This window comes from Symphodus melops (genome assembly GCF_947650265.1).
Source record: "Symphodus melops genome assembly, chromosome: 3".
NCBI lineage: Eukaryota > Metazoa > Chordata > Actinopteri > Labriformes > Labridae > Symphodus > Symphodus melops.
The window spans coordinates 18203406-18213023 of NC_136693.1; the positions used below are offsets into that span (position 1 = coordinate 18203406).

Genomic DNA, 9618 nt, shown 5'->3' on the forward strand with positions numbered 1-9618 from the left:
CACACCAGACGCGTATTTTTCGCGCGAATATTTCGCACGTTATTTATTTTTTTCGAACCTACTGTTTGTCAATGCACGCTTTCACATCTGCAACGTTTTGTCGCTGAGCGAAATTGCGGCTTTTCTTTTTTCGGACCGAGGTCAATTTTTCCAAAGCTTCGCTTGCGACGAGTACACATCCGACCAATCAAAACGCTCGTTGTTGGCACGTCACATACAACATTCAACATGGCGGATCGTTCAATCGTTTTTGCGTCACAACAACCGGTTCTTTTCGACAAAAGAGATCAACACTACAAAGACAACGATTTCATAGACAATATTTGGAGGACAATAGCTTCGGAGATTGAATGTGATGACAGTGTGTGTATAGTCAAGCTCACACCGATGTGAATTGTCTTTGTTTTAACGATAGCCGACACAAAGCTAACCTTCTCGGCTAACTCCAAAACGATCTTATGTCACTATTTAAAGTTATGTCGGGTGTTTCAGCTGTCACAAAAGGACGATTAGTTGTATGCAGTGTGTGTATGGATGAACTGTAATGGACAGGACTCAACAGATGCTGAGTCTGGGCTAAACTGCCCCATCGGGAGATAATAGAGTCCTACTCTGTATAAGATCCTCCTAGATTTCTCTTTTACAGATGTTTGTCGTTTAAATATAATCTATGTTACAGCAAAATACAGCACTGTACTGACAACAGTGTGATTTATTGTTTGATAGTAAAATCTGAGGGACACGTATGTCTTTCTTAGATGAGTCTACATCCTTCAGGTTGTGGGCTATAAACATTCTAGTATAACACCTCTAATTATATTTTATCAGACAGGCATAGTACTAATCACAAGCTTTTTTTTATAGCACTCAGAGCAATGTTGATATTGAGGAGGAGCAGGAGGAAGTTACAGGGCCAGCTCAGCATGTTGACCAGGCAGAAAGTGAGGGCGAGTGTGGTGCTGTCGCTCCCAGGCCAGCTTAGAGAAAGAGCAGTGACAGCATGCTGGAGGAATAGTTGAAGAAGAAGGAAGCTAGATGGGCAGAAATAGAAAACGAGAGGTCACAGAAAGATGATGTCACACTTTTTCTTTTGAGTTTGGCTCCTGCAATAAGGCGCCTTTACCAAGAAAGACAATCATGGGTCAAAATAAAGATGCAAGAGTTGTACTATGAGGAGGAGTTTGGTCCTGTGTATTCGTCATAGCAGTTCCCAAATTTAACTTTTAAGTTGTATAGCGTTATTTAAATATTCATGTTATGTTTTATTTATTATTCCTATTCATCAATCTTTTTTATTGTTGTCATTAATTGTTTCCATATATTATTCTTGTTTATTGAAAATACTTATTGTAAATATTTATAAATTACAATTGTTATTAATTCTGCTTTATTGTTATTAATAATTCTGATTTATTGTTCAAATCTATTAAATACTGATTAATTGAAACAACATCCTGTGTGCATTGACTGAAAAACAAGTGGTGAGGTAAGACACGTAGCTTTTTATTATTCCTATTTACAAATCACAGTTTAAACTTTGAACCGTTGCTAAACATATTTACAGAAAGGTATGCACATGAGAAAAACAATGAAGGGCATTTGATTTCATATTTGAATATTTAAGCTGAACATTAAATTAACTGATTAAACTTTAATCATTAAAGGCAACAACTTATACCAACCTCAAGGACCTTCTGCAGCTTTATACTGCCCTCTAGTGGCAAGACAATGCTAACTCGTATTAAGACAGTACATGCCCTTATAATTAAGAAACTTAACTTCTGATATTTTAACTGTTAAAACGAGCTGAAAACGGTGATTTTGGTAGTTATGTCTGGCGTTTTGCAAAGCGGGAACAAAATTAGGGTTGTAAAGATGTATATCTACCCTCTATATCTAATATTTACGAAAAGTAAATATTAGATATAGAGGGTAAATATACATCTTTGTGACATAATGTGGACTATAAATACCTTTAAAAGTGATGGTGTTGGTTTATGTTACACAAGTTAGCGATGTTAATTAAATAATCACGTTTTGTTTCGGGAATCCTTCCAATTTCAACTTTTCATATACACTCAACAAAAATATAAACGCAACACTTTTGTTTTTGCTCCCATTTGTCATGAGATGGACTCAAAGATCTAAAATTCATTCCAGATACACAATATTACCATTTCTCTCAAACATTGTTCACAAATCTGTCTAAATGTGTGATAGTGAGCACTTTTGCTTTGCTGAGATAATCCATCCCACCTCACAGGTGTGCCACATCAAGATGCTCATCAGACACCATGATTAGTGCACAGGTGTACCTTATACTGCCCACAATAAAAGGCCACTCTGAAATGTGCAGTTTTGTCTCACAGCAAAATGCCACAGATGGCGCAAGCATTGAGGGAGCGTGCAATTGGCATGCTGACAGCAGGAATGTCAACCAGATCTGTTGCTCGGGCATTGAATGTTCATTTCTCCACCATAAGCCGTCTCCAAAGGCGTTTCAGAGAATATGGCAGTACATCCAACCGGCCTCACAACCGCAGACCACGTGTAACCACACCAGCCCAGGACCTCCACATCCAGCAGGTTCACCTCCAAGATCGTCTGAGACCAGCTACTCAGACAGCTGCTGAAACAATTGGTTTGCATAACCAAAGAATTTCTGCACAAACTGTCAGAAACCGTCTCAGGGAAGCTCAACTGCATGCTCGTCGTCCTCATCGGGGTCTTAACCTGACTCCAGATCGTCGCCGTAACAGACTTGAGTGGGCAAATGCTCACATTCGATGGCGTCTGGCACGTTGGAGAGGTGTTCTCTTCACGGATGAATCTCGGTTTACATTGTTCAGGGCAGATGGCAGACAGCGTGTGTGGCGTCGTGTGGGTGAGCGCTTTGCTGATGTCAATGTTGTGGATCGAGTGGCCCATGGTGGTGGTGGGGTTATGGTATGGGCAGGCATCTGTTATGGACGAAGAACACAGGTGCATTTTATTGATGGCATTTTGAATGCACAGAGATACCGTGATGAGATCCTGAGGCCCATTGTTGTGCCATACATCCATGAACATCACCTCATGTTTCAGCAAGATAATGCACGGCCCCATGTTGCAAGGATCTGTACACAATTCTTGGAAGCTGAAAATGTCCCAGTTCTTGCATGGCCAGCATACTCACCGGACATGTCACCCATTGAGCATGTTTGGGATGTGCTTGACCGGCGTATACGACAGCGCGTACCAGTTCCCACTAATATCCAGCAACTTCGCACAGCCATTGAAGAGGAGTGGACCAACATTCCACAGGCCACAATTGACAATCTGATAAACTCTATGCGAAGAAGATGTGTTGCACTGCATGAGGCAAATGGTGGTCACACCAGATACTGACTGGTTCTGAGTCCCCAGACCCTCAATAAAGCAAAAACTGCACATTTCAGGGTGGCCTTTTATTGTGGACAGTCTAAGGTACACCTATGCACTAATCATGGTGTCTGATGAGCATCTTGATGTGGCACACCTGTGAGGTGGGATGGATTGTCTCAGCAAAGCAAAAGTGCTCACTATCACACATTTAGACAGATTTATGAACAATGTTTGAGAGAAATGGTAATATTGTGTATCTGGAATGAATTTTAGATCTTTGAGTCCATCTCATGACAAATGGGAGCAAAAACAAAAGTGTTGCGTTTATATTTTTGTTGAGTATATAAATATACATGCATCTGCTGAATATATCATATTTAAATTACAGCCGAATTAACAGTAGCATAGAATCTCTGCGAAAATCGGTAAGAGAAAGTAAAGTTGATTTCTTATTTCAAACAATTTAGAAAACTAAAGACTCACTTATGCCGTGGATTGCAGCTTCCGCATGACGTAATTGACTCACAGCCAATGGAGAGATAGACACGATTTACATATACATGTATAGCTATTTTTTATGGCGTTATCGATCAATAGGGCAATTCTATACACTCATAAAAAAGAAGAGAATTCATTAAATTATTAAATGTATGAAATTTGTAGTCATAAAGCAAATCATATGGTTATTAGCTTACAATTATTGTTTGTCCAGTTTTTCTTTAGCAAATTAAAGAATATGGCTGTAGATTGATTACTCAGTTGACAGTAAAAATATAAATTTGCACAATTTCAGTCAAATTTTCTGTCCATAAAGAATATACTATATACTCATCTGCTCTCTTTTTCTTATGTACTGTCTGCAATGCAAGTTGTTTGTTGTTGTGCATCTTTATGTTTGTGCACTTTGAGGTGATGCATTTCTAATTTCGTTGTACAGCTGGATGAGAACAATAAAAGCTTTTTATTTCTATTACAATGTTATCGACATAGAAAAGACAATTCCCGATACATGTTTTATTTTCAAAACAGAAAAAAACAAATAACACCTCTGCTCTGCTCTGCATGTGATATCTACATTACTTAAAACCACATAGTGTTACCCTTACTTAAAGTACTGGCAAACCAATGGGTGACATAACTCTGGCTTTAAAGTTCTATGATAGTAAAAAAAACAACATCTTCTCATGACAAAACACAGCCTAATTTATTAAGTCCAATGAGGCTTACTGAAATCTGCCTGATTTGTATTGTTTTTGTGAAAAGTCTGGTTCCAGACGTTTCAAAATATTTGCTTCAACCCACCAGATGAGAACCACTCATTCACTGTTTCCAAATCACTTTCATCAGAAGTCTCAGAATCCACTTCATTTTGGTTCACTAGCATGTCCTCAGGCAAACACAACACAAACACAACCATCAATGGTCTCACTTCTTCTGTGATAAAGTTTTTGCATGATGTACTGATAGAATATTAGGCCTTTCTCTACTTATAATCAATGTGTTCACTGCAATTAAGTTTCATCACCCAGTCCAAAGGAATGGTTTGATATCTACAGTTTGAATGATGTTTGTTTACATTTACATCATACCAGTTATTTTATCATGTTTTATTCTAGGTGTGTGTGTCAATAAAATTGTCTGACTTTTCAGCATATAAAGGTGTTTTGTGTGAAGAGGGCTTGCAAGAGTGAGTGCACATTCCAACATGTGTTTTGATGTGGCCCTTTAAACTGAATCACTCACCAATTCAAACATAGGTTTAGTTTAAAGCCCTGAACAGTTAATCACTCACCCACTTTTATATAGGTTGTGTGAGCCTTGATACTTAATCACCTAAATTATCTTCCCCTTAAAAATAATTAGTTACTAGACGAGATGTCAGGTTATGATAAGAAACAGGTAGGAAGTGTCTTCCCCTACAGATTGGACAAAGGATTCGGGAGTATGATGCACCAATGAGAGAAGCGGAACCAAACATCAGGAGGCGCATAATTTGGAAAGCTGCCCAATTGGAGGAAGGAAACCGCACATTCTCAAATGCATAATTTGGTTAGATAGTCTCTGTCTAATGTATAAAAGGGTTCAGGGAAAGATAGTCGGGGCTCAAACTTGGCAAACTGACCAGGTATCTGTCTGTTGTCAGGGACACGTAGTGTTGAACCCAGAGACTCTGTAACATGTATTCTTGATTCATCGGGTTAATAAACTCTATAAACCTGAAAGAGAGGTCTTCAGTCATTCCTCTCATCCCATCAAAAGAATGCGCAGAGATTTGAGGTAATTATTTAAAGGAGTCAGATTTCTATTAACATTTAGGAAAATGATTAAATAGCAACTTTTATCCTTCAGTACCAATATTTGTTATGTGTTGGGCTATATCTTGGCTGGGTGTCTGAGGGCAGGCGAACACCAGTTCCCCCATTGCAAAGTGCCTCAGTAAACCTAGTTATTTCAGCACTGAAAAAAATAAAACATTGAATCAATTCAATGTACTAAAGGAACTTCACTGAACCTAATTTCTTTAATTCAATGCAAACCATTATTTTGATTTGAGCAAACCAATTATTTTAAATTGTGCCAATTTAAATAATTAATTAGCTTTTATTGATGTAATGTAAATAATTAATTTAATACAACCTTAAATTGCAACTCCACTGAAATCACCTTTGGCAGGTGGAGAAAAATAATTTTAAATTGGCTCAATTAAGAAATGTTAATTGACATTATTTAATATGTTCATGCTAATTTAAATTAAATTAAAACAATCTACTAAATACATATTGATCAAGTACTGAAACACATTCCTTGAATCATTATTTATTTTAAAATAAATACATTTATTTTGAAATTATGAAAATTCTTGAAAATGCAGGTCTGAACTTGAGCATCAGCAATACCACAGTGAAAATGCAGGTCATGTAAATTTGAAGCTTGATCCAAGGCCAAGTGGATTGGTTGAAAATGTTAAAGACGTTTCCTCTCTCCTCCTCCAACAAATTTCTTCACCGTCAGGTGAATGGAGTTTAAAAAAATGTAAGCTACTTCTACTTTCAGAGGAGAAAAGGTGAAACGTCCATAACATCTTCAACCACTCCAGTTACCTTTGGACCAAGCTTCAAATATAGAGCAGTGACAATGACTACATTTCAGTCAGGAGAGACTTAATTAAGAATGAACAATTATTTATTACAATGAAATGTGCAACAATTGTAGAATGAAATGTGCAAAGTCTTTTGGGGGCTAGACTCCGTCATGACGACTTCATGAGCTCTGAGGTGTAATAAGGCCGACGCGGGATAGGATGCCCCCCTGTGGAGTCTAGACACTGGTGGTGGTGAAAAGGATGGAGGCTGAGAAGAGGAGTGGGTTTCAGCATGGGCCTGGACTCTGCTGAGCTGGAAGGAGGTGACTGGGGTGGGGGAGGGTTGCGGCGTATGCCTGCAGCTACAGAATGACTGTGAAAGAGAGAGAGTTTTTAAACTATTGACAGTAAGCCATTGATTGGTAGAGAAAGTTTGTGGAAGAGTCTGGTTGGTTAATTCCAGGATGATACACGCCCATGATCAGCTGCTTGCCAGAGAGAGAGATACAGGTAGTAGTAGGGGTGTGGTTTAAGAATGAATGAAGAGGTGAATGAATGAAAGGATAACACCAGTCCTCCTGTCTGAACTTACGCTGAGCTCCATTTCAAATGTACTATGTCCAAATTATGTCTCTTAACTTGAACCTCAGCAATACTGCAGTGAAAATGCACAAAGTCTCATGTATTATACAAATATCCCAAACTGCAAGACTCATAACGGTGCACGTCAGTGCATGAAGACCGTCTACTCTGGGCTGGACAGCAGGGTGCTTAATCTGAGGAGTTTTGGGGACATTTTTTTCCTGTCAAGTTCCATCAGGACTTTCTGCACAAACTCAAAGGTCTTTTGGAGTGTTTTTCGATACTTCAGATTCAGTGCATAAATCAGACCAAACAACATGGCAAAAGCTACTGGAACTGAGTGCAAGTCGCTCATGACTGTTGATCCTTCGATGACAATTTTGATTTCTTTGGGTTGATGGAAAGGATCCTCTTTCTCAATGATGAAACTTGTCAGGGTCGACTGCTCTAGGTCTTCAGCCTCAATGTTCTGCATATTTAGCAACAAATCAGTATGTTAGAAATACAGCTTAAGGATTTGGAAAAACTGTGGGACTGCAAACAACTGTGGGACTGCAGTGGACAATATTGTAACTTTTATGACTGCAATAAACTAAATGGTGTTAATAATCTATATGCTTAGTCATCGAATGACACACAGTATAAATGCTGTTTATGAAATGTATTTCTCTTCTAAAATCATACAAATATTAAGCAAGCACATTCTAAATTATAAAAATACAAATAAAAAAGGAAAAGCTTCAAAAGTACTGTTTTATTAATTCCCTTAAAAAAACTACTTTCCTATTCCTTTCCTTCCCCCCCCCCTCAACTCCACAATAAAAGTATTCATCAAAAGTGACAAGACAATAGCATGGGGAAATCTCCTCTAACTTTAAACGAATATGAAATGTTTTGATCCAGTAGATGTCGCCCTTGAGCACCAGCATGAAACCAAAACTTGAGCTGCATTGTTGTGCTAGTGTAAAGGGTTGAAAAAAAGTGTACATAATTAATTTAAGTAAATATTGTTTTAAGCTAAAATGAAAGTAAAGATGGATGTCGGTATGCTACAAGGCCTTGGGTTAGCTGCGCGCCAAAACTTTTGAACAAAGAGAAGCGTGCTGTGAAAAAGGATGCAGAGAAGTATCTCCGGACGTCTCCAGACGACGTGTGGAAGAGGAAGAACAAGGGGAGACAACCGGTTTTATCCATCCCAAACTTCACACAACACGTGTTAGGTGTGGCAAAGCATTCTGGGAGTACCTCCAAGGCATGCTGGGAATAAGAGTCTTTTGTCATAGTTCTCCAAAGGGACACATCATCCTGGTTGGACCCAACATCAGTAAGAATATAATGTTTGAAGTCGAGTATTTTTACAGTTACCTGTGTGAGAAATAGAGATGTGAAGCTTTACACTAGCATGCTGGGCTAGCTCACCTGGTGCTTATGCATGGTGACATTACGGAGCATGTGAACATATTAAGGCACATTAAAGGTTTTTGTTTTGTTAAACTAAGGATTCAGAAATCATACAGAGAGCAAATATGGACGTTTGATGTTTGTAGGTTTGTGATGTGTAGTTTGAGACTGAGTAATTCAAGTAAAGACAGCTACTGAGGTTCACGTATTGTCTAATGTAAATGTAATACTAGTTACAGAAAGGTTGTGTTTAATTAGTGTAATAAGAGAATAAATCCTGCAGCCGAGCTGAACAGCTAAACTTTATGGCCACTTTGTATTTTTATAAAGGTTTAAGTAACTCTCCTCCCTGGCACCCCTAGGCCAGGTCGGGGAAGCAACACTAGCAGGCTAACAATAGCAGGCTAATGGTAGTTTGCTTGTAGCTTCACATTGGATTTACACAAAATGGCCATGATCAAAAAAGGCTGAGGACTCACCTTGGCCAGTGAGTCAAAAAGGCATGACCCCTCCCATAATGCAGGTGATCAAGTCTGTGGCGTTTAAGAAGCTGCACTATTCTGGGTATAGCTTGGGTATAGCACATTCTTTGGATTTCCACATGCATGAATAACAGGAAACCTGTGATAAGAGAGATGAATAATACACATATACAATGACATAGAGTACCTTTTAATATGATGTGTTATGTTTAAATTACAGTAAATGTGGTATTTATATCTAATGTGTTTTTTCTTCTAAATTTGTTTCTGCAACAAATTTAATCTGCTTAATTTTTCAATGACTCGCATTTCAAATAATCCCACTTGATATTCCATTATTTATAGGAGTTCACCAGTTGTACTTTAACAGATATTCTGTTATTTATGCGAGTTTGAAACAGAATCAGCTTTGTTTTAATAATGTTAATGTACAGCTGCTCGCTTGTGTCTGTGTGTGGATAAATTGAGCAGATCAAAGTTGTTTGTTGCAAAAGCTAAATTAATTTAGAGGGAAAACACATTTGACATGAATACAGACTTATTATAATGGTGGTTTGGGACCCAAAATTGGGTTGTGGAGCTTTTTTCAAATGCTGTCAATAAATAAAACAAATTAATTGAAAAGTAAAATAAATTTGGGTTGCGATTTTCCACTAGTTTTTTCCCCTCACTGTCATGTAATGTCTTGTAGTTTTCACTTACCAGTGT

The 9618-nt window shown here is 38.1% G+C and overlaps 1 long non-coding RNA gene across 1 annotated transcript; it reads right to left on the minus strand.

Moving 5' to 3' along the window:
* Positions 1 to 6528: 6528 nt before the first annotated feature.
* On the minus strand, positions 6529 to 8990 carry LOC306821502. The gene is made up of 2 exons (XR_013778801.1): positions 8908 to 8990; positions 6529 to 7496 (listed from the first exon to the last, which is right to left on the minus strand). It is a non-coding gene; the product is annotated as an uncharacterized lncRNA (long non-coding RNA).
* Between the last annotated feature and the right edge of the window lie 628 nt (positions 8991 to 9618).